The 25,729-nt window shown below is 48.6% G+C and overlaps 2 pseudogenes across 2 annotated transcripts; one reads left to right on the forward strand and one right to left on the reverse strand.

Moving 5' to 3' along the window:
• Positions 1 to 2,693: 2,693 nt before the first annotated feature.
• LOC308349011 (glucokinase regulatory protein-like) lies at positions 2,694 to 19,044 on the reverse strand (annotated as a pseudogene). The gene is made up of 7 exons: positions 18,657 to 19,044; positions 18,321 to 18,418; positions 17,151 to 17,248; positions 16,969 to 17,052; positions 5,691 to 5,840; positions 3,534 to 3,668; positions 2,694 to 3,071 (listed from the first exon to the last, which is right to left on the reverse strand). The product of its transcript is annotated as a glucokinase regulatory protein-like (transcript).
• Positions 19,045 to 21,088: 2,044 nt separating this feature from the next.
• LOC308349013 (fibronectin type III domain-containing protein 4-like) lies at positions 21,089 to 23,814 on the forward strand (annotated as a pseudogene). The gene is made up of 7 exons: positions 21,089 to 21,462; positions 21,658 to 21,801; positions 21,884 to 21,998; positions 22,224 to 22,438; positions 23,090 to 23,179; positions 23,482 to 23,606; positions 23,780 to 23,814. The product of its transcript is annotated as a fibronectin type III domain-containing protein 4-like (transcript).
• Positions 23,815 to 25,729: the final 1,915 nt, after the last annotated feature.

The following is a 25,729-nucleotide window of genomic DNA, read 5'->3' on the forward strand; positions in this document are numbered from 1 at the left end:
GAACTCATGCATCCTTATTTTGAACTCTGTGTTACAGTCCAGTACATTATTTCTTTTGTTGCTCACATTGTTCCAACGTTGGCCACTGGGAGCTCTCTCAGGTTGATTTCTAGGTCCCTTTTGTTTTTATGGGCGCTTCTTTACTTTCTGGCATTACAAGATGCTCCTGGCTCCCCTTTCTGTCTCTTCCTCCCATGCCAGAGCACACCAGCCTCTAGTTTATACGTAAGCCCGAATCTTCTCTCCTCCAGGATGGAAGCATTTCACAACTCCTAGGTTCAGTGCCTAGGATTTGGACCCCCCCGTCCAAACCATAGCTGAATTTGGATTGGATCTTAGACATTTTGCTGTGCTGTAGGGCCCATCCCTGGAGTCATATCGAGGCCCTGTGATCTCCTACCTGGTCCCAATGTCTTCCTTCAGCCTTACTGTCCCATGTGCCTGGCCCAGCCTGTTTAATATTCAAGACCGCCTATGTTATGAAAAGAATGGCTGATTGGGAGGAGAGATCTTGGGCTCCAGTCTTTAATATATTAAGTTTGAAGTATATGCAATATCCAAATATCTCCCACCCTTCACTGCTTACTTTTGATTGAGCAAATGAATATAGCAGGAAATTGTTTCCTTCATTTTCCACAATCCAACCCAATCTCCTGGGATAGATCCTTTCATCGCTTCAGCACAACTGCTGCCTTGTGTTGATAATAGATTACAGCTTTCTTAACCTCGGAAGTTTGCTTTGCTTTATTCAAAATTATGGTAAATCTTGTCACCCTACCATTTGTCTCTGGATAATTCTAAAAAGTCTTTGAACCTCTTTAGCTCTGCCTAGAGGTCAGGTTCCATTGACAATGACCTGACTCCCTGATATTGGAACCACATATCAGTACAAGTGTCCAAACATTCCCAGGTTTTCTTTGGATGTTCCCTCTCCCCACCCCAAACTCCTCTCTTTCTTTCTTTTCTTTTTTTTTTTTTTAAAGATTTTATTTATTTATTTGAGAGAGAAAATGAGAGAGAGCATGAGAGGGAGTAGAGTCAGAGGGAGAAGCAGACTCCGCACTGAGCAAAGAGCCCGATGTGGGACTCGATCCTGGGATTCAATCCTGGGACTCCAGGATCAAGTCCTGAGCTGAAGGCAGTCGCTTAACCAACTGAGCCACCCAGGCACCCCCCAGCCTCCTCTCTTCCAAAATTTTCCTTGACTCTTGGCCTACCCCGTAATCTCCCCAAATAAGCCTGCTTTTTTAATCCATTTCGACTCTCTCTGTCTTGTATTGGAATTATTCTTTTGTGCTTGTGAATTCCTAGGGGGTGGGGATCAGACCTTAGCCGTCTTTATCTCCCCCAGCTGCTACTCCATCGAGTTCATTATACCTGAACATCACACACAACTGAACAAGACTTGAATTGACTTGATACTACGGCACCATCCAAGTACTTGGCAACAGAACAAAACAAAACACCCTCTGGACTTCTAGAGTCCTCCTGCACCCAGCACTGGGGAAATCGGACCCTGAACCGTACCCATCCCACATCTGGGAGCGAGGCTACTGCAGGCCGGCATCATCAACAGCATCAACGGGGTACTCTGCCCTCTCCCGTGCTAGAGAGCTGGGTACCTCTTCTGACGACCCTGCTCACGATGCCGAGAAGAAAGAGGAATTTACCCAATGCAAACAAGCAGGAGAGTTCTAGGTAAAGAGAAGCAGAAATCTTTTACAGGACCCTTTCCTCACTTTACCCATCTTGAGCTATGGAGTTAGGAAGAGGCATTTGTGGAGGATGAAAACAAAGGGATGAAACTGAAAAGTCAGGGGAGTGGTGGCTGAAGAAAGTGGCCCTGGTTAAGGATCTCGGGTCCAATGTAAATGTCAATGTATGGCAGGGAAAGAGCGCTCCGATAGAGGATGGAGGCCCCCAGACATTTTAGGGGCGCTTCCAGCCGCCTTTATAAGGCTGGTGACTCTATCCTCATAAAACCAAAATCTGTTTGGCTCTTTAGCGGTCACCCTACTGCCCGAAGGTTCCAGGGAGCTCCAGAGCTTTTACCTGTGTACTTCTCGGGCACAAGGGGGAGCCAGCTCTCTTTTATCAGAGTCGCACGCCCTAGGCACTGAAGGGCTGGAATGGGTCTGCGATGGGCAAGGTTTGCCTTCCCCACGTCCAAAGAGCCGAAGCTGAGGTCTCAAATGGACGGACCCGGGTTTCTAGTGTTCGTCGCACCCCACCACCAGAGGCTGTTCAACACCCCCAGAGTTCCGTATGTCCCCCTTACAAACTAGGGCAGGGGAAGCAGTTCTCACTTCAGGGTCTACTCTGTGGATGTAGCTTTCAATTCTAGTGATGAGGAGCCTGCTGTCCTCCCTAATTGGGATCCTTTCTCTGGGTGTCCTATGTTGGGGATACAACTTTCCCCCTTCCTCTGGAATCACCTAGGTTCCCACTTCTCCCTGCGTGTGTGAGTCCGTGCAGGAGCCGAAGGTATGTGCGGGTGCGCGCGCTCACACAAATCCACATGTTGGAGATGAGGGATACAGAGGTGCTGGGATAAGGTCTGGATCAGTGGACAATGAAATGGGTTTGAGGGGGCAGGGCGGATGTAAAGAAATAAACCGGTTGTTGGGACCAACCCATGCCACCCGTCTTGGCCCACCTTTAATTTACTGACTCTGATCTGCTGAGATCGGAAGGTTAACTTTCCCAAACAAGGCATTTCGTTTCATTTCTGAAATCAGAATATGCCAGTGGGTCAAGGGCAAGAACCACCCACCACCAAAGCACAGAGCCGCTTTTCCCCCACCCTGGGCTGCGGGTGGCCCCGGGAACTGGGCCTGTCCTCCTCCCGTGCTGCGAGTCCACCACGCCTCCAAGGGCTTCACCCGCCCAGAAATAGCAGGTCACAGCGGGGTAGGCTCTGGGCCTTCCAGGGGGTCCGCGCCGCGCTTCCGACCTGGCCCAGAGAGGGCGCTCCGGACAGCCTCACAGACAGACGGAGCGGCAGCCAGCTGCGCCTGCGCCTCAGGGATGGCGCACCGGCATAGGAGGCTCCGCAAGGCTACCGGGATCACCTGTGGGGAAGAGGCAGGGAGAACTGAAGCCAGAGAGAGTGAGGCCATCTGCGAAGAGCCCCGGAAGAGCCTGAGCATTCGGTGTGGGAGTCAGAAGCCACTAGGTTGGATGCAAGCACAGAAGGGAGTTATCAAGACCAGAAAGTGTAGTCAGATGGGTTAAGAACAGAAAGACGCCTTCCCCCGGACCCAGAAAATTCCTATTCATCCTTTAAGACCCAGTTCAAAGGCCCTTCCCCCTCTTTCCTGGCTCCCCTCCTAAACAGACCCCTTTTCTGCAGCCCTGTAGCAGCCTTTCCGCACCTCTGTGCCTCCTTGTCACGATCACAATGCCCAGAGAAACAGGGAGCTCGTTGGCAGAAGGTCTCTAACTTTGTAAACCCAGTACCAAGCAAGATTCCTGATACAGAGTCCTAAGGACTCAGTAAATGTTTGCTGAATGATTAGCTGCCGGCGAGATACCTGCTCCTTCTCGTGTGCGAGCTGGATGTGGAAGGAGATGGGAGCAGCCCAAATGTCATCCGACAGTGGCTGGGGGAAGTGGATCACCTGCAGGAGGGTCTCGATGCATCGAGCCTTGGGCTGTCCAGAGAACCGCTGTGGAAGAAGCAGTAAGGTCAGTGTCCGGCTGGAAGGCAAAGTTGGGGGAGCGGGGGAAGAGAGTGGAGGAGGAGAACGAAGTGGGAGAGTGGGAGGCAGGCGCCTGGGATCCCGAAGACTGGCCACAGAGGCTGCAGGGAAGTGGTCCCCATAGGTGATCCCAAACTCACAACCCCCAGGTGTGAAGAAAAAGGGTTAGTGGCGGGCTTTGATTGGCTGGGTTAAACTGGAGGATTAATGGCAAACTGGTCACACTTTCAGCCGTGTGCCTCCAACCCCATAGGCTGGTCATCTTAAACTGAACTCACTCTTGCGGTTTCCTCCTCAACCCTATCCTTCTTTTATACCCTGCCAAGGTGGCTCGTTGGCAAATCTGTTCCTTTTTGTCACCCTCCTCTCCCCTCCACTAGCTCAGCACTGCCCAAGAGTAATATAATGCGAGCCACACATGTAATTTAGGATTTCCTAGTACTCCATTAAAAAAGAAACATGTGGAATGCAAAAGAAACAGGAAATTAATTTTAAACATGTTTTATCTCATCCAATAGATCTAAAATATTATTTCAACATGTCAATAATATTAAAAATTATCGGTAGGATATTCTACAATATTTTTGTATCATGTCTTTGAAATCCAGTGTCTAGTTTATAATCCCAGCTCATCTCAGTTCAGGTACTGAGTTTCGATGTAAAAGTAAAATGTAGTTCTACCAAAACAATAAAGTTGCATTTAATGAAGAAAATTACCCTGCTTCAGTTTTTAAGCAAAACTTCAAGTTCAGCTCCTCGGACACACTAGCCACATTTCAAGGGCTCAGTAGCCACATATGGGTGGTTGCTGCCATTTTGGATGATTTGGGTCTAGCTGTATTTGGCAAGCTCGAATTCTGGTCTGGCTTTCAGTCTTCCACGTAATCCTCCGATGGGCCACTCTGCGATGGCGAGGCCTGGATCAGACAGATCTCTGATTCCCCCTACCCACCCCAACCCCAGCATCTTAAAGAGCATAATGCACTTTTCTTTTTCTGGTTGGTTGGTTCTATTGATTTGAGAAGGTTTTAGGGACTTGGTGGGTCCTCACTAAAGCTCTTTGATTGATTCCCTTTCCACAGGGTTGTCAGATTTAGCAAATAAAAATACAGGATACCCAGGAACAGGAATGTCAAGTGAATAATGAAAAAAATACTGTAAGTACGCCTCAAATATTGTATGAAATACACTTATGCCCAAAAAATCCTTTACTTACCTGAAATTCAAATCTGTCCTGTATTTCTATTCGCTAAACCTAGCAACCCTCCTTTCATGACCAGCCGTTGTGCTACGGTGCTCAGCAGCCAGTCCTCCTCCTCCTAGTACCAGCACCTTGACCTTCCTCCAGAAAACTACTGTCCCTCCATTCTCAGGCCAGGCTGTTTGACTGAGACTCACTTCCCACCCTTTCCTCCAGTGCCATCCCACAGGGAGAGCACATGAGCCAGGCCTGGGCAGACTGACCAGCTCAGGGATGGCATGTGACCCAAGACAAGCCACCTTCCTCCCAGGCATGCGTGGGAATCACGGGCACAGATACACTCTCCTTCCATCCAGGTTGCTAAATTGGTAGGAAGCAGGGCCGGCACTGCTGGGGCCCAGTTTGCCACCTGTTGGAGAAAAGCTGCCTGAGAAGGAGAGCAACATAGAAGAAAGTTCAAGGCTGACATTCTCTGGAGTACACTGTTTAGAGTACTGGGATCTGGCTATCCTGGGACCCGAGTTCCGTGAACCAGTCATGTGCCTTGTTTAGCTTAAACCAGAATGAACTAGGTGTCTGTCCCATACTTGTAACTCAAAGAATTGTCTGATAGTTATGATCTCACAGGCATGCCCCAAGCATGCACATGCATTCCCTAGAGGAGAGGATGAGCCCAATAAGACAACAGCTGGAGGAAAGTCAGCCCTTAGCCCCACCCACGTCCATAGCTCCGTGGCAGCCCAGGCAGGAGGCCAGGCCCCAGCCGGCCACGTCCCATCGCCGCCTACCTGCAGCATGGCCAGCGCCCTCCAGAAGAGCTTGGAGCTGCGAATGCGCAGGTCTAACATGTGGTTTTGGAGGATCTTCCCAAGAAGCACGTGGGCCCCTGTACTCACGGTATTCAGCACCCACTTGGTGCTTAGCTCATGCTGGAACTTCTAAACAGGGCACACGCACACGGGGGTTTGGGAAATGAGAGGACGGGAGAGCAACAGGGTGCAGAGGGCCCTACTGTCAGACAGGGATCCAGGGATCAAAAACCAGGGCCCTAAATACAGATGGAATTTGTTTGACCAGCCCCGAGTTTAGATGTTAGGACGGTAGTTGTAAAGCAGGACTGTCCCCGGCAAACCTGCAGGTGTCACACATTTGTGGTATTGACCCCCCAGGACACACATCTCTTCCCTGAGTTCTTGCCCAGAAGGGTTTTGCACTTATCGGAACGTTCCTTTTGCCCCCCAGGTGCCCGACAGGGGAGGAGTGAAGGTCCTGGGACTCATTCCACTAAACCAAAGGCTCCCGGAGCAGAGATGGTGTCTTACTCTGCTCCAGAGCCCCAATCTTTTTGATAATGGCTGATACATGGTTATTGATCAATACACATTTGTTGGCAATTAGTTCAATTTAACCCCTATAACAACCCAATGAACTAGGCTTTTTTATCCCCATTTCTACATCTGTGGAAACTAGAGGTCAAAAGTAAAGTAACTTGAGGGGCACCTGGGTGGCTCAGTCGGTTTAGCCGACTCTTGAGTGTGGCTCAGGTCACGATCTCAGGGTCAGGAGCTCGAGCCCTGCGTTGGGAGCCCACTGGAGATTCTTTCTCTCCTTCTCCCTCTGCCCTTCCCACCGCTTGTACTCTCTCTTTCTCTCTCAAGTAAATAAATAAATAAATCTTAAAAAATAAAAAGAAGTAACTTGAGGGGTGCCTGGGTGACTCATTCGTTAAGCGTCTGCCTTCATTTCAGCTCAGGTCATGATCCCAGGGTCCTGGGATCAAGCCCTGGATCCAGCTCCCTGCTCCGCGGGAAGCCTGCTTCTCCCTCTCCCACTCCCCTGCTTGTGTTCCCTCTCTCGCCATGTCTCTCTCTGTCAAACAAATAAATAAAATCTTAAAAAAAAAGAAAAAAAGAAGCCACTTGAATAAGTTTATAGGATAGTGACATGAAGAATTTGGACCTAAATCCAGGTCTTCTGGTCTGTGATGAAGGCATTCCCTACTTGGCCACCATCATCTCCTTGGGGGAATAAGATAGTGTAAATGAAAGCACACTGAATACTAAAACACTGTGCAAACACACGGCACTGTGAGTGAAAGACCACCTGTCCTTGGCCCTCATCTCTTGCCCTTATATAACCTTCTATTACTGCACTTTGCATCTAACTGTAACAAGAGTCCAGAAAACGAATCGAGGGGATTAGTGACTGGGTCCTTGCCAGGCTAGGGAACAAGCTACCACTACCTCTGCCTCCTTATTCTGGCCTTCTAGAAGGAGCAGGTCACACACACCCCTTGCAGAGGGTATAGTGAAAATACTTAACAAATGACTGACAAGGACATGAAGACTGAGTAGGAACATTTGCAAGGATGTGGATGGAGCTAGAGACTATGAGGATAAGTGAACTAAGTCAGTCTGAGAAAGATGAACACCATAGGATTTCACTCGTGTGTGGAATTTAAGAAACAAAACAAACAAAGGGGAAAATGAGAGAGAGAGAGAGATAAACCAGGAAACAGACTGTTAGCTACAGAGAACAATGGTTACCAGAGGGGAGGTAGGTGGGGGCAGGGGTGGGGGTGGGAGGGTGAAGCAGGTGATGGGGATTAAGGAGTGCCCTTGTGATGAGCACCAGGGGTTGTATGGAAGTGTTGAATCATGATACTATACACCTGAAACTAACATTACACTGTATGTTAACTAACAGGAATTTAGATAAAAAGTGAAAAAAAAAAAAGAAAGAAAGAAAGAAAAAGATATTGTGGCTCATTTGGGGGGAAAAAAAAAAAGAGTGCCGCAGAACTCTGACCAATCAGAATAAAGCTAACTAGTATGCAGTACACAGACTGCCCTGTGGGAAAGAGATCAGTCAAATCTGGGTTATATCATTTATGTCACTGACCATCAAATAACCATTTGTACCATGAACTATCATTAACACAAAAATATTTTAAAGTGCACATAATCTGAATCCAGACACATTCATTTTAAAGTCCATGTAGAAAAAAGGCAGCAACTGTACCTAGAAAAATCCTTAAAAAGAAGAGTGAGAGAAGCATTAACCTTTCAAATATTAAGCCCACAATAAGCCTCTATACTGAAACTGAATGGCATCATAACATCAATAGACAGACTGGTAGAACAGAACAGAAAGTCCAGAAATAAACCAGTGCACATGGGAACTAAGTATCTGATAGAGGTTGCATCTCAAATCACTCAGGAAAAGATGAATTTTAAAAATGTATTGAGATGGGGCGTTTGGGGGGCTCAGCTGGTTAACGTCTGCCTTCAGCTCAGGTCGTGTCTCGGGGTCCAGGGATAGAGCTCCCCATGGGGCTCCCTGCTCAACGGGGAGCCTGCTTCTGCCCCTCCCCCAGCTCCTTCTCTCTCGCTCTCTCTCTCTCTCTCTCTCTCTCGAATAAATTTTATATATATGGAGAGAGACAATCTGATAGTCACGTAAAAAGAAATTAAATTGGGTTCATACCTTAACCCATAGACAAGAATAAACTAATGAATTGCAGGTCTAAGTGTTTAAAAAAAAAAAGAAGGAAAAGAAAAAAGAAACCATTTTTATTAGAAGAAACATGTACTAGAAGAAAACACAGGCGGAGTCCCTTTACAACCTGGGGGTAGCAGAGAGCTTTTTGTGCCTCAAGGTCCAGATTCAACAAAAAATGGATTAATAGGGCGCCTGGGTGGCTCAGTGGGTTCAGCCTCTGCCTTCCGCTAGGGTCATGGTCTCAGGGTCCTGGGATCGAGTCCCGCAACGGTCTCTCTGCTCAGCGGGGAGCCTGCTTCCTCCTCTCTCTCTCTGCTTACACTTGTGATCTCTGTCAAATGAATAATAAATAGAAAATCTAAAAAAAAAAAAAAGGATTAATAAGATCTATCCCAGTAGAATTAAAACAAAGACATTTGCATGGTTAAAGCCCAAATGAAATATTCACGATGCATATCAGAAAGAAAGAACTAATGCCCCTGATTTATGAAGTACTAAAAAATCAGGGGCTCAGTCAGTTAAGCCTCTGCCTTCATCGGCTCAGGTCATGATCAAGGCCAGCATCGAGGTCATTGCTAAGCAGGGAGCCTGCTTCTCTCTCTCTCCCTCTGCGTGTCGCTCCCCCTGCTTGTGCTCTCTCACTCTCTGTCTCTCAAATAAATATATCTTTAAATAGAAATAAAGTACTAAAAATCAAGGGGGCATACAGACCCCAGTACCATTAGAAAATGAGTATATTTCATGTATTTACATGAACACACAGTTCACAAAGAAAAAGATTTACTAAAGACCTTTAAGCATGTGAAAAGATGCTCAACCAAACACATAATAAGTAAAATAGAAATGAAAACCACACAGAAATAGAATTTCTCATCTACCAGACTGGCAAAAATTCAAAAGCTTTTGAATGCTTTTAAAGAGGCTATGGGGAAGGGGTGCCTCGGTGGCTCAGTTGGTTAAGCATCCAACTCTTGGTTTTGGCTCAGGTCCTGATCTCAGGGTCACTGATTGAGCCCCATGCTGGGCTCCACACTCAGTGCAGAGTCCGCATAAGACTCTCTCCCTCCGCCCTCCCCTCCCTCAAATAAATAAATAAATCTTTTTTAAAAAAGGAACTATAGGAAACGGGCATTCTCCTATATTGCTGGTACAAGAAGCAAAATGGGACAATCCTTCCGAGGGGAAATGTTGCCGTATCTAATGGAATTATATATGTATTTATCCTTTGATCCAGCTCTCGTTCGTCTAGGAATTTACCCAAAGATACACTTCTACATTACATAAACACGTGCATATTCATCGCATCATTATTGGTAATAGCAAAACACTGGAAACAACCAAATGCCCTACATCAGAGACTGCCCCAATCATTCTTGCACATGTACAATCTACACACCAATGTAAACAATAATGAGGAAGGGTTTCATAAACCCAAGTGGAGTTATTTTCAGGATATCTCATTAAAGCACAAAAGAATATACATAGCACAGTGCCTCTTGTAAAAGAAAAAATTGCAAAGTACATACAAATATGCTTTTTTTGCAAAGAGAAACATAGGAAGGCAAGTCAGTAACTAATGAAATTGTTTACCTGCAGGGATGAGTGGAAACAGGTGGAAGGAAGAGTGAAGGGGATGGGACATCTCCTTATGATACAGTTTGACTTTAAACCACGTTATGTTTTACATATTCAAAAGATAAAGTGATATCGAAAACCAAAACTCAGGGACACCTGGGTGGCTCAGTTGGTTAAGCGTCTGCCTTTGGCTCAGGTCATGATCCCAAGGTCCCTGGATCCAGTCCTGCAATTGGGCTCCCTGCTCAGCGGGGAGCCTGCTTCTCCCTCTGCCTGCCGCTCCCACTGCTTGTGCTCTCCCTGTCTCTCTCTCTGAAAAATAAAAAAAAAAAAAAAAAAAAAAAAAAAAAAAAAAACCCTCTAAAATGAAAAAAAAAAAAGGAAATGAAACTCACTATATATCATATTGATAACATAACTACAGAGAGAGGAAAAAATTTAATCCCAGTAACTTTTTTTTTTAAAGATTTTATTTATTTATTGGACAGAGAGATCACAAGTAGGCAGAGAGGCAGGCAGAGAGAGGCGGAAGCAGGCTCCCCGCTGAGCAGAGAGCCCGGATTCGGGGATCGATCTCAGGGGGGCTCGATCCCAGGACCCCGAGATCATGAGCCGAAGGCAGAGGCTTCAACCCACTGAGCCACCCAGGCGCCCTAATCCTAGTGACTTTTGAACACTTTATGTGTCTTTTGTGGAATATGGTCATTAGACAAAAAGAACTGCAAAGAAATCTTGACTGTTTCTTGGTAAGTTTGTTGATGATAGTGGTATCAGGGTGGCAATTTCAAAATGGGTATTTATTGTAGGACTAAGGAAATGGACAAATAAATTGATGATGTTGGGAATCAACGTTCTCATTAAGGGAAAACAGGAAAGGGAACATATAAACATTCATAAATGTATATGTATGTATATATGCATCTCTATATATGTACTTATGTGAAAAAAATCATATACAGTTGACCCTTGGACAACAAAGGTTTGAACAACACAGGTCTACTTATATGCAGATTTTTTTCAAAAATACAGTGTGGTGTACTATAAATGAATGTTCTGTATGGTTTTCTTTTCTTGTCTTTTTTTTTAAGGTTTTATTTATTTATTTGACAGAGAGAGACACAGCAAGAGAGGGAACACAGCAGGGGGAGTGGGAGAGGGAGAAGCAGGCTTCCCGCAGAGCAGGGAGCCAATTTGGGGCTTGATCCCAGGAGCCTGGGATTATGACCTGAGCAGAAGACAGATGCTTGACAAATGAACCACCTAGGCACCCCTCTGTATTATTCTCTTAACATTTACTTTTCTCTAGCTTATTTTATTGTAAGGATGCAGCATATAATACATACAACTTAAAAAATATGTGTTAATTGAGTGTTTATGTTATTGGGAAGGCTTCTGGTCTAGAATACGCTATTAGTTAAGTCTGGGGGAGTCAAACGTTATACAGGGATTTTCAACCGTGTGGGTTGCCAGTGCTTCTAAGCCCCATGTTGTTCAAGATCAACTGTATTTCCTTGTTCGTTCGTTCGTTCGTTCTTTCTTTCTTTTTTGAGACAGAGGAGAAAGAGAGAGCGCACACGCACACATGCAAGCAGGGAGAAGGACAGAGGGAGAGAGAGGATCTCAAGCGGACTCCACGCTGAGCTTGGAACCAGATGTGGGGCTCAGTCTCATGACCCTGAGGTCATAACCTGAACCAAAATCAAGAGTCCAACATTTAACCGACTGTGCCACCCAGGTGTCCCTGTATTTCCTTGTTCTTTCTACCAAAGAATTTTGCTTAGAGGCAAAGTCAGCAGGAGCAGTGAGCGTACCTAGCACCTAGGTTTCTAAATACGGCAGCCCCCACTTACCCCGGGGCTTAAGTTCCAGGCCCCCCATAGATGTCTGCTACTGCAAACAGTACGGAGCCATACACATACCATTTTTTCCTCTACATACATTCCAACGATAAAGATGAGTTCATGCATTAGGCACAGTAAGAGATGAACACCACCAATAATAAAATAGAACAATTATAACAGCATACTATGATAAAAGTTATGTGACTGGGGTCTCTCTCACAAGGTATCTTATTGTACTGTGTTCATCCTTCGCCTTCTGGTGACGATATGAGATGGCAAAATGGCTGCTCCATGACATGGAGGGACGGGAATGACGTAGGCATCGTGACATAGGGTTAGACTACTACCGACCCTTTGGCGATCCGTAAGGGGGTCATCTGCTTCTGGACTACCAGTAGATTAGGGTAAATGAAGCTGCGGGAAGCACAACCGTGAGAAGGCAGGACTGCCGTACCGATCCCCACGGACAAGCACCAGCGCTCCTCGAAAATTACGGATTCCAGCCAGGACTGGAACTAGGAAAGTACAAGGTGAACCTGGGACCACATTTCTGTTCTCCTACATAGATGGCTGGGGACACTACTGTAGAGACACACATCTACATACACACACACACAGGTAAATAATAATTAAGAGAGTTAGAAACTGAAGCGGAGTGATTTCCAAGATACCTTGTTAAGAAAAAACACAAGGCACAAAAGACTGTCATACGCTACTCTTCTGCATTCGAGAAAAGGAGCATTTTTTTCTTTTTCCAAAAAGAAACACAGCAAAGAGTGTTCCAACACTAATGTGACCATGTCACAATGACAAAGGGGCCAGCTTGAATGAGCTCTCATTTTGAGTATTAAAATCAGTAATGACAGGAATGGGTTAAAACACATTTAACAACAAAAAATTCATGACTCCACACTGAGTCTGAATAAATGTAGATGGGGTGGGGAGAGAAGGGAGAGATTTTCTTTACAGAAGAATCCCAACTAGTAAATGTAGACAGAAAGATAGAAAAACCAGCATTTAAAAACCACCATAGTTATAAATGGATTCAACCAAGAATGATCTGTGGATGCTAAAACCATTAGGTGAAAGATCACTAAGGAACAGGATGCAAAGAAATCTGACACTACCAGGGCGCCTGGGTGGCTCAGTTGGTTAAGCTTCTGCCTTCAGCTCGGGTCATGATCTTGGGCTCCTGCGATCGAGTCCCACATTGGGCTCCCTGCTCACTGGGGAGTCTGCGTGTCCCTCTCCCGCTGCCCCTCCCCTGCCGCTCGTATTCTCTCTCTGCCTCTCTCAAATAAATAAATAAAAGCTTAAAAAAGAAAAAGAAAAGAAATCTGACACTACTTTGAGTAAGTGATAAAACGTAACATCACCAGTAAAGGAATGAACTGACACCAGGCATCTCCCAATGTGATACACTCATCGATGAGCCTCATCTCTGCGGCACTCCCGCCAAAACACGTCACCTGAATATAATGAAGAAACCATCGGGCAAATCCAAAGTGAAGCACATTCTGGAAAATAATTGGTCAGACTCCTGTACTATCAATGTCATAAAAGACACAGAAAACAGCTAAAGAATTCATCTAGATTAAAGAAAACTAAGGAGACCTAATAACTAAGTGCAACGCATTCTCCCTGATTGGGTCCTGGACCTGGAAATAAAAATAATGCAGAGATAATTGGGGAAATTTGAATACAGTCTGCATATTCAATAATCATACTCACGGTCCTTTTTCCTGAGTGTGAAAATTATATTGTGGTTATGTAGACAAATGTCCTTGTTCTTAGGGGACACAGTAATTTGTGTCAAATGTCACCTTATCTCCAAGTGTCTTTCAAATAATTCAGAGGAAAAGAGGGATGAAGCAGATGTGGCAAAATGTTAAATATCGGTGAATTTAGGGGTGCCTGAGTGGCTCAGTCGGTTGGGCATCTGCCTTCGGCCCAGGCCCAGGTCTCAATCCTGGGATCCTGGGAGGAAGCCCCATGTCAGGTTCCCTGCTCAGCGGGAAGCCTGCTTCTCCTCCTTCCTCTCCCTCTGCCTGCCACTACCCCTGCTTATGTGCTGTTTTTCTCTGTAAAATACATAAATAAAATCTTAAAAAAAAAAAAAGATTGGTGAATCTAGGGAAAATTGTATGGGTGTTCACTGTTCTGGCAATTTTTCTGTAGGGTGGAAAATTTTTCAAAATAAAAGTGTGGGAGGAGTTTACATCAACGATATTTCTGCAACTAAAGACTTACTAATGGAAGCCTCTTTATTTCAAACAATCGCAATATATTTGGAAAGATACAAACCAGAATCCAGCAAAAGACAGAAGCTATACACACCAGAAAAAGACTGATTGATGTGACTATGTAAAAATGTAAAGAAAACATCTCTCCATCAACAATGGAAAGATAAAAAATAGTCATAAACTAGAGGAAAACATAGAACAGGAATTTAAAAAAGCCTACTGTCCTTGCTATATACACTCCCTCTTATAAATTAGTAAGGAAAAATTAAATATGCCCAAAAGAATGGGTGAATATGCGCAAAAGGCATGAAGAAGTAACACAATAAAGAAAAAAAATAATAGCCAATATATGTCTTTAAGCGGCCAATCTCCATAGTCATCACAGGAATTTGACTTAGGGGCCCCCGGGTGGCTCCGTTACCTTAGTGTCTGACTTCAGCTCAGGCCATGACGTCAGGTCCTGGGATCTAGCCCCTGCGTTGGGCTCTGCCCTCAGCAGAGAGTCCGCGTCTCCCTCTGCCCCTCTGCCCCTCCCCCTATTCATTCGCTCTCTCATATACATAAATAAAAATCTTTTAAAAAATGATGATATGGATATATTTGTACAGAAAGGTGTTCATAATTTCCAGTGAAGAGAAGCAAGTTAAAAACAGCATGGCAAAGATGGTCCTATTTTTGTACAAATATATTGACATACTTACATATACATAAAAAAGCCTAGAGGGACATTCTCCAAAATTTGTCTAAGTGGGTTTTTGGAAGAAGGTTGTTTTTTTTTGTTTTTGTTTTTTAAACAGATTTTATTTATTTATTTGACAGAGAGATCACAAGTAGGCAGAGAGGCAGGCAGAGAGAGAGAGGAGGAAGCAGGCTCCCTGCGGACTCGATCACAGGACCCTGAGATCATGACCCGAGCCAAAGGCAGAGGCTTTAACCCACTGAGCCACCCAGGCACCCCATTCTAAGGATATGTGTTGAAATGGGAAACTGGGTGTTTTGTTTTCATAACATTAAAAAAAAAGCATTTGTATCTGAGATTTATTCTTTTCCTTGGCACAGTCAAGGTCGAATTTAAGGAATATAAGGGATCCCTTAGATCCTCTAGTCTCCTGAGAACACTGGGGCTCAGTGAGCCCACTGAGCCTCCCAGGCGCCCCTGGAAGAAGGTTATTATGGATGCTTCTCTCCTTTTGATTTCTGTATTTTCTAAAGTGTTTACAATAAAAATATTGCTACTATAATTATAATTTTCTTTAAAAACACAGATCTTTTTCAAAAGATCACAGGTTAACATTCCCTACTATATCCCCTATCCCTGGAATAGGACCTGGCACGTGATAGGTGCATAATGAATGAATGAGTAAAAGAATCTGGCTCAATTCGTGGATATGGTTGAAATTTGTACTGTAAAGTGAAATAAACCACGGACTTAGAGTCACAAGACCAGGGTTCGAGTCCTGGCTCCTGCTTTAGCCACGTGGCTGTGATTACAATGCCTTAATCTCTTAGTTTCAGTTTCCTTATCTGAGATGGGGGGAAAAACCTACATCCCTTAGGAACCTGTTATGAGAAATGATATTATAAAAGAAATAGTTTGTAAAGTACAGAGTCCTACGTGTGTATTAGGTATGATGACGGCACAGTGGAACCTGGAACCTTGAGGTATCTCACATCAAGGAGGGTTCTAGACAATGTGGGTTTCATCGGAGATGAAATGTGGTTCTAGACAATGTGGGTTTCATCGGAGAAGTCTTCTTAGAAGATGTGAGATGTCAAAGGAGACAACGAATGTGGAAAGTATGCCACAAAAGTAGAGCTGTGACCAATGAACACCATTTGGAAGGGAAGACAAAGGTACGCATTGGAAGGAGCATGGACCCCCTGGCTCAGGGGGAAGGGCTTCCTTTGAGTTCTGAGTGCCGATAAGAAAGCATGGCAGCTGTTTGGTCAAGTCAGGAAGCTTCCTGGAGGAGGTGATCTGAATAACGGATGAGACCACATCTCTCCAGCGCAACCCTTCAGGGCCCTGGTTGTGCCCCGTGGATGGTGGGCAGGTGTCAGGTGAGAAAACGGAGGAACCACAGATGCAAAACTGCCTTCTTTCTTGGGCCACAAAGCACAGGTGAACTAACACTCAGATGTCCCAGTGCCCTCTCCAGACCAAACTGCAAAGTGTACCCACAATGATCATTATTTCTATGATTATTGTCAGTGCTTGTACTGATAATGTCTTGCTAAGCATTATCAGTGCTTCAGTAGTGAAATTATAATTAGTAAAATAATAATTACAAATATTATAATAAATTATAATTAGTGAAAACTAGTGAAATTATAATTTCATTATATTACAGACAATATCAATAATTTGTCTGCAGTGAATTCAGCATAGTGAACTTGCAAGGATATAGCTTAAAGACTTTTGTATAGTGAGGATGACTATAACATCAACAATGAACTTGAAACAAGGGACAAATGAGTATCTGTCAGGTGACTGGTGGCCTGGCCTGTCTTTTTCATATATTCCTGGAGAGAACTGAGCCATTACCTTGGAAACACTGACCAGTGACCCGGTAACACAAGAACTTGCCCAGCTGGCTTTCTGGGAGTCCAGCAAAGCTTTCCACCCTCCAGCCTTGAGGGGTTGTATTTCTTTTTTTAAGATTTTATTTATTTATTTGCCAGACAGAGATTACAAGTGGGTGGGGGGGGCGCGGAGAGGAGGCTCCCTGCTGAGCAGAGAGCCCGATACAGAACTCGATCCCAGGACCCTGAGATCATGACCTGAGCCGAAGGCAGAGGCTTAACCCACGGAGCCACCCAGGCGCCCCAGCCTTGAGTTTTCTAATTTCTGGAACCCTTCCCCTCTGAGTCCCTCAGCACAGATAATACCCTCTCATCCCGCATACCTGGATGAAGCTCCCTTCCTATTCGAAGAAAAGCAGTGGCCACGTGATCCTGATGATGGAGGGGAAGAGCTTCTTCAGAGGGGTCTGGAGAAACAGAGAGAGAGAGGAGCCAGAGCTGCATCCCCAGGAAGGCCTTGCTGTAACTGCCACCCCAGGTTCCGTCCTCAAGGCTGGACCCTCACCGGCAGGGTCTGCCCCACGGTGCTATGCGCCAGGGCCTGGATGTTGGCAGTCTTCTCCTTCACCTGCTCCACCAGCGTCTGCACCTCCGTGAGGTTGTCTAGGAGAGGGGAAGGCACCAGAGATGAAAGCTGTTCTTCCTGATCCCTGCGGTCCCATCAGGACACGCGCCCCTCTCCCTGCCTCGGAGCAGGTGCTTTAAGACCCAGAAAAATGACAGCTCCCCCGAGTCGCTCCCCTGCCTCCATCTGCTCACCCCACCGCTCCCGCCTTCCCTCTCCCCATCCAGGGTGAAAATGAAGACCATAGTGTCGGTTTCCGTGAGGGATGGCAAGATGGAAGTCAGGAAGTCCTCTTGGGAGAAGAACTGGGGACCCTGGGCACAAGAAGATGGGGATCCCCCCCTCATGAAAAACTCCCGCACACAGACCTGGAGACCACAGAGGGCCTCACAGGACCCCTCACACAGCGTGTTTGTACACAGATGGAAGAACCGAGGTTCAACGAGGTCAAGTGTTTTGCCCAAGATGATGCACCAAATTGAGGGAAGAGCCCTGGACTAGAGCCAGCTTTAGAGGGAGAATCCAGAGCCTTCCACCCTCCCTGTGCTCCCCCAAAGCCTCCCGACCTCTAACCCATATTCCCTTCCCTGGACTGTCTGCCCTGCTCTACTCCCCCACCTGTCTCCACCTCCCGTCACCTCCCACTCTCTGCACACCAGTCACCTTCACAACCTCCCCCATGTCCCGTCATCCTCCCACCCGGTTGAGGAGCTCAGTCCTCTGGTTAAACATATCACTGTGATCACCAATGAGAAAGCTGCGGACATCTCGGTAGTCTGGAAAGTTTAAGGACAGGGAGAAAGGAGTGATGGGCTTTACAGGAAAGAAAGATTCTAGGCTTGGGGGACCGTTCATGGGTCTTGGAGGAAAGTGCCAAGTGGGGTGTAGGGTGAGGTGTCACACACATGGGAGGCCACAGCTAAGCAGGGCTGGGAGTTGAGGGACCAAGGCCTGAGTAGGGGTTCAGAGCAAGGAGCATTTCACTGAAATGCCTATCCAAATAGGACAGTCTGGACATCGAATGAGGAACCCCCGTGGGCTGGCGATGGGGGTAGGAAATCGGTTTGCATTCAGGAGGAGCCAGGAAGAAAGTCTGGACTGGGGTCCCACCGGCACCAAAGGTGTGGATACACTCCACTCCATCCATGATGGCAGTGACGCCCAGGGTCTGCCAGCCAACCAGGTACACGCGGCCTTTTTTCTCCAGGCTGAGCACGGGCCAGAGGTCAGGACACGAGAGGAGATACCGCAGTGAGAAAAGATCAGGGATCAGAGAAAGATGCACACGGCCAAGCACAGGTGTAAACCAACAGAAAGGTTACCGTGCCCCTCCACCACGCAGACCTGCTCCCCTCACCGTGTTAAGGAGTCCTGTAGAGTCTCCGCTGTTCTCAGGACAGTCCCCCACCCACGCCACTTCCCCACTCCTGACACGTTTCCACACACCTGGTGCTGGCTTGCTTCATCAGGGCAGCGATCTTCGGGGTTTGACTATAGGTCACCTGATGAGCCCGCTCAAATGTCCGCAGGATTTCCAGAAGGCACCTGGGAGAAAGGCCACCAGCTCCCGGGGTGGGCCCAGGGCCCCCTCTAGATAGCATGGGTACCCACCCCTGCCCAGGGGAGGGTACAATTCCCTGAAAACTAAGTTCTGCTGGTCCCTAGCGGAGGTGCGGCGAGTACTGTCAGAACGCATGACAGAGGACAGGAAGGGCTTCAGTGAGCAGAACACAAAGATCCAACAGAGGGCGAAGGACATGAAGAGAGCGGTGAGAGGAGCATGGGATCAGAGTGGACCTGGGTCAGTGGGTTTGACTTCTCTGTGATTGGCAGGGCTGCCTCATACCCAGACAACTAGAGGGAAGGGGGCACAAGGATACAGACAGGAAGCCCAGGCCTCACTCATGCCTCTTGATTTGGAGGTGGGAGTGGCAGCGGGCACAAGGTTTGGGGACACCAACACACACACACACACACACACACACACACACCATCCAAGGATTTAGCCTGAACTTGGTACTCCGGGCCCAATGATGAAGGTCAGGAAAATGATGGGAAGGAGGAGAGGGAAAACAGAAACCCAGGGTGGAGGGAAGTCCAGATGAGAAATGATTCTAGGAATCAGTGCAGAAGACCAACATGGGGAAGAGGGGGGTCTCACCTCCTACTTGCCAGGCTCTGGGGTCTCAATCACGTGTTGAAACCGTTTTGTGCCCAGCATGGTCTCACGCTGTGGACACCCTGTGGTGCCTGTGTCTTCAGCCTCACAAACCCTTCTGTCACGCTAAGTCTGCTTCCAGCTGGTGGGGCCTTATGTGAGCCACAGTGATGATTAACCCAGGTACCCTGGCCTCTCTGAGCACCACCCCCTCTGAGTATCTCTCCCCGCACCCTTTCCTCATCAGTGGGCCACCAGCCCTCTGGACACCCCAGGGAAGCTCCAGGGGTCCCTCTTTGCATGCATGCAGACTGCCCAGCCTCTGCTTTGCCCCCATGAAGGGGGAAACCTGAGGTTCATTACTCTTAACCTTTGGACACAATGACCTCTTCTCTGGAGGGCCTGGAGCTCAGAAGTGCAGGGTAATACCCAGTCCCAGGACAAGGAGAATCCCTGAGCAGAGTGCTCTGGGACCAGGATGCAACAGGAGGCCAGAGATCAGGGTCCTCAGGCACAGCAGAGGTCACAGGACCTGAGCCATGGCTTGATCACGTGTCCAGAACACACAGTCCTCCGGGCCCCTCTTGCTCCACTTCACTCTTTCATCTCAGAAGGAAGGTAACAGAAGCTTTGGAGCCCCAGGGGGACACACGCTGAACTGAATATTACAGGAAAAAAGTGCCACAGAAATAGAAATGCTGCACAGAGAATTAGAAACCAAAGTATCTGCCCTAAATACAACATGAGCCAACATTTATTTACACTGAACAATGCACTTTTCACATACAGTATCTCACTGGGTACATTCACACTAAGGAGACCACACTGACACCCTCGTTTTGCAGATGGTAAAGCAGAGGCTCAGAGAAGTTAGGTCCATTGCTGAAGATCACACAGTTGACAGAAAGGGGACTCACACCCAGGTTGTTACTCCAGATCTCATGAAATAGTTTAAGGATTTCTGTTTGTTAAACGAATGAAGTAACTAACAGACTGGTGCAAATTAATGCTAATCCCTCGCTCACACAGTGTCATAAGATTTATAGAGACATTCCCCAACATTATCTCACTGGATGCTGCCAACAGCCCTATGAGGTTCTAGACGCTCTGATTTTAGGAAACCTGACACTTAGACGACCAATTTCTCCACGCCAGGCAGGAAGAAGAGCTAAAAACCATAGGTTGCTACTCTTTAGACTTCCGCCCCTATAAACCCAGCCTGCTGTCTTAACCGCTGTCCTCCTGCTCTTCCCACGCCCAGACACCTAGCTGACGCTCAATAAATATTTGTTTAATAAATTAAAAATGAATGAGAACGAAGAGAATCAGTATCAGATTCTGAATGGGGAAGAGATTTAAAAGCTGACGCAGTCTACAAGTAGGAGATTTCAGAACAATTATCTCGCCACTCTGTCCCCTCCCGCAGGGGAAGTGGGATTCCTCCTCCCAACGTGGCTAATTCCACCCGGGGAGGGAGGGGCCCTCCCAGGTGCCCGAGACCCTCGCATCTGCGCCTCTCCCTACGCCCCTGCGGGCTCCTCGGACGGAGCCGGGATTAGAGGCAAGGGGGACCCGGGAGGCCGCCAATGGGAGGGTCGTGGGAGGGGCCCCGGGAGAACGGGGTCGAAGGAGGGGGGGTGAGGGGGATGAAGGCGGCGAGAACCCCGGCGGGGCGGGGCGGGGCGGGGCGGGCCGGCACGTCCCGGTCGGGCTGCGGCGGAGCGAGCGCGGCCAGCTCTGCAGAAGGCGGCGGCTAACTAGCCGGGACGGTCACATCCCGCTGCAGGGGCCGGCGGAGCAGCCGCACTGCCTCCCGCACCGGGACTCCGGACAGCGGCCAGGCCGCGCCGGCACCGCCCCCCGCTCAGGGACAGACTACGCGGCCCGTCCGAGCTCTGGGGGCCCCCGCAGCCCCGCGGCCCGCTCCCGCTACGCCTCCGCCTGCCCTCTGCCCGCAGCTCGGTCCCGCGCTGCCCGCCGCGCCCGGCCCGCGCCGGGATGGGGTAGGGGCAGCGCCACGGAGCCGGGCGATGGGCCGCCCTCTGGACACCGAGCAGCCCCCCGAGGCCTGACCGACCGCGAGGACCGGCGGAGGTGGGTGTGGGCCGGGCAGAGCGGCGCACTGGGGACACCCGGGTGATACGGGGGCGGGGAAGACGTAGGGAGAACGTGGGGATCCGGGGCTGCTGTGGGCGGAGGGGAGCCCAGGAGAGCTGCTGCCACCCGTGCGTTCTGCGCAGTCCTGGACACCCCCCCCCCCCCCCCGCCAACAAGAACTCCTGCCTCCAGGAGCCCCGCCTGAATGTCAAGCGGATACCCCAGTGCCTCCCAGCGGACTCGTGGGGACCATGGCTTCGCTGATGCCCCTCTCCCCATATTTAAGCCCTACGGTCCTCCTGCTGGTCAGTAGTGACCTGGGCTTTGTGCGAGCAGGTGAGTAAAGGGGTAGTGGGATCAAGCAGAGCTAGTCCGCAGACGGGACCTGTTAACGTATTCACTCTGGCACACCCAACAGACTGGCCTCCCTCTCCTGTGAATGTGACAGTCACTCACCTCAGAGCCAACTCGGCCACTGTGTCCTGGGACGTCCCAGAGGCAACATCGTCATTGGCTACTCCATTTCCCAGCAAGTACGAATCATCCTTCTGCTCCCTCAGCCCGTGTCCTTGGAACTCTGAGCCTTCCTTCCGTTACCCCCACCGGAGACCAAAGCTCCCCTCCCCGTGGTGGGGGAATCTGGGAGCTGGTGTCCCCTGGCACAAGCTGCCCTTGTCATCCTACTCCGTGGAGTGCTTGGATATTTGAGTCCTGGGACTGGTGTGAGACTGCCCTCCTGTCCCATCATCTCCCCGCAGCGACAGAATGGCCTTGGGCAGCGTGTGATCGGGGAGGTGAACACCACCACGCGGGCCTGTGCCCTCTGGGGACTGGCTGAAGACAGCGACTACACGATGCTACACGATGCAGGTTCGGAGCATCGGCCTTCGGGGAGAGAGCCCCCCAGGGCCTCCGGTGCACTTCCGAACTCTCAAGGGTTCCAACCGGCTACCCTCCAACAGCTCAAGCCCAGGTGAGAGGCTCAGCTATCCTCCACTCCCGAAAGCTTTGGATTCTCTGGCTTTTTACCTGCCCTTTAGCCTCTTGTTTACTTCCCCCTAAACAAGCCACAGTCTAGCTTAGATGAATAAAAGGATGACTTAATTCATCATACTGCCAAGAAACGAAGGAAAAAGGTTGGCAGGGGACTGGGTATAAACAGGCTGATAATGAATCGTTTGGGAGAAGGGTTTTTTTTTTTTTTAAAGATTTTATTTATTTATTTGACAGAAAGATCACAAGTAGGCAGAGAGGCAGGCAGAGAGAGAGGAGGAAGCAGGCTCCCTGCTGAGCAGAGAGCCCGATGCGGGGCTCGATCCCAGGACCCTGGAATCATGACCTGAGCTGGAGGCAGAGGCTTTAACCCACTGAGCCACCCAGGTGCCCCGGGAGAAGGGCTTTTAAGCTTCCTTTTCCACACCCTCTGTTCCCAGCCGCCGCAGTCTGCATAAATACTTGCCCGCAACGGTCCTGCTGTTTTGGTCTCTAACTACCTGTCCACCAACAGCTTCCTAGAGAGGGGCTCTCAGGGGCAACCCTGGCCCCAGACTCTCCATCCTTACGGGTCTGCATAGAAGAGCTCTGTGGCCGCTCCCCGTAACCTGGAGTCCATCTTTCTTCTCAGGTGACATCACAGTGGAGGGTCTGGAGGGAGAGCGACCACTGCAGACAGGGGAAGTGGTGATCATTGTGGTGGTGTTGCTCATGTGGGCCGGTGAGTGAGCAGCTGCACGGGGGACCAAGGACTGGGGGAGTGGGGGCTCAGTGAAGGTGGGAGGTGGTGAAGGCTGTCGGGAGAAAAGGCAGGGAAGGAAATGCAGCGGGGAGATTCTTAGTTGGGGGTGAGCAGAAGTTTGAGGAGAGGAAGGCTAAGAGGGTGGTGCTCGCAGATGAGCACCAGAAATTCAAGGGTTTTCTTCTCAGATTTTCTAGAAACCGTGTGGATATCTCACTGCCCTTCAAGGCTGTGAGTGGGGAGGTCAAGATCAAGGTGCAGATTGTATTGTTGTGTTTCAGCTGTAATTGGGCTCTTCTGCCGTCAGTATGATATCATCAAGGACAACGACTCCAACAACAACCCCAAGGAGAAGGGGAAGGGGCCGGAACAGAGTCCTCAGGGAAGGCCTGTGGGGACGAGACAGGTGATGTGATGTGGGGCCGGTGAGGGAGGGAAGGGTGATTTTGCTTCTAGAAGCAGTCAGGGAAAGGGAGAAGGCCAAAGAGGGGCAGGAAGAGAGGGGAAATGGATATTTGGGATGGAGGAGGCTCTTACCTTCCTGACATGAGACTCAAGCCATTTTTTTTTTTTAAACAGAAAAAGTCACCATCATCAACACCACTGATGTATGAGTGAAGAAACCGAACTCGAAACCAGATGCACTAACAACCTGGGGATGGGGATAGGGTCAGGGAGAGCCTCAGTTGGTGATCTACCCAAGGCTGAAGGATCCCATAATCTCCTAGAGGGTAATGACACTCCCACAATCTCAGGCCGGGTACCCATCCTCTTTCCACTGTGAGCAGGGCCAGAAGGTAGGTCTCTTAGGGTCTGTGCCCCTGGACCTGGGGAATGGCTATCAGATGGGATATGTCCTTCCATCCCCCAGGTCCAGGGGAGAGACACTTGTTCAACTGTATCCCACTAGGTCCCAGATGGGGCCCCCATCGCACCTGCATCAGGACTCTCGGCATCCCCAGCCGCCCCCACATCTTGCCTCTGGGTCTCAGAGAGGGGTGTTTCTTTGGGTACTCCCCCTCCCCCAGCAACTCAAAGGAATTGTCTGGGTCTGGAGGCAGATGCTGCACTGCACTACTCCAATGTCTTCCACGGAGCCTCAGGTGCTCCCCCTCTCACCTGGTGCCCCCCCCCCCCAGCTGCTGGTGACCTCACCCGTTGGACATTTTTCCAATAAACGTTCTTGGACAAACTGGAGATGACTGTATGGGATACTGTACAGTATGCTGAAGACACTTCCCCACTGTCTCTCCCCCGACCACAAGGGCCTCTCACACCACCACCAACTCGACAGGAGCACTCTCATTGTTCTAAGGTGTTTGTTTTGATTCTGTAGCCTGGGATGGGTGGGCAGAGGACAGAAATGGGTGTAGAAAACTAGAGCCCTAGTTCCTTTTGTTCAGTGAGAAGGGGGGAGAAGGAAGAGAAGGGGGGGATATAAATTCTCCTGCACCCGTGGAAACGAAGGTTATACCACATGAGAGGGGCCGGTAACCTTTTTAAGTTCACTGCCCACATTGACACCCAAGCTTTTCACCATTTATTCCTCTGACTCCTCCATCAACCTTGAGTTAATTTCCAGAAAAGGACTGAACGGTGTTTGGGGACAAATGAAAGAGCAGCTCCACTAATGGATCCTTCAGTGCCACATGCTCCTCTCCTGTGCACTCCTCTACTTATAGTCTTCCCCGCCCTCACTTTTCCTTTTGTTTCTGTCTGCCTCTGTCTCTGCTGATTCGGTCAAAGTCAATAAGAACTGTGAAGTGTAAATGAGTTTATAGTCACTCTCTGCCACTATATCCAGAGGAGGATTATGGAAATAAAACTGAGGGGTTGGAACGCCCCTGTCAAAAGACTTATACTTTGGGCTCTGGGGCTACTTCCTTCCTGTGAAAATAGAGGCTTTCCCCTACTGTTGCCTAAATTCCAAGGGTGGGGGGATGGTGCCAGTGAGAGAAATACCTGTTGACGTTTGCAACCACTGTGAGGGAAAGGCTGCAGAACCCAGAATCTGGACATCATATGCTATACTCGCTGGAGAATTATAGGTCTTCTCAACTTCGGATCTTTCCAGAGGAGATGTATGAACGCTCCTTTTCTGCATCTCAGTCTCTCTGGCATGTTACAAGAATTTAGACCAGTAATTCTGAAAGGGACCCGAATCCAAACAGATCAAGAAGACATTATCCTTTCTACTTCACCAAGCTCCAACCCCAGGTATCACAAGACTTAACTTCACCCTATCAGATAAGCCAAGTTCTCATTTGCCCTCTGCCTTGAACCACAAAAGCACCCAGATCTGGGCAGCAGTCTTTGATCCACTGCTACCCAGTTCTGAAGTAGTACCTCTCACTGGCCGCTGGCGCGGAAACACTCACATCTCTGACTCTGGACACCTCATCTCTTGGGATGGAAGTGGCACGGGGTATAGGAGCATGGCATAGATATAGGGAGCTAGAAGTTCAGAAGATAAAGGCTGTTTAAATGCATCAGCTCTGGGTTGAATCCCAGTTACATCATTTACTGTTA

Source organism: Martes martes, assembly GCF_963455335.1.
Source record: "Martes martes genome assembly, chromosome: 9".
Lineage (NCBI taxonomy): Eukaryota > Metazoa > Chordata > Mammalia > Carnivora > Mustelidae > Martes > Martes martes.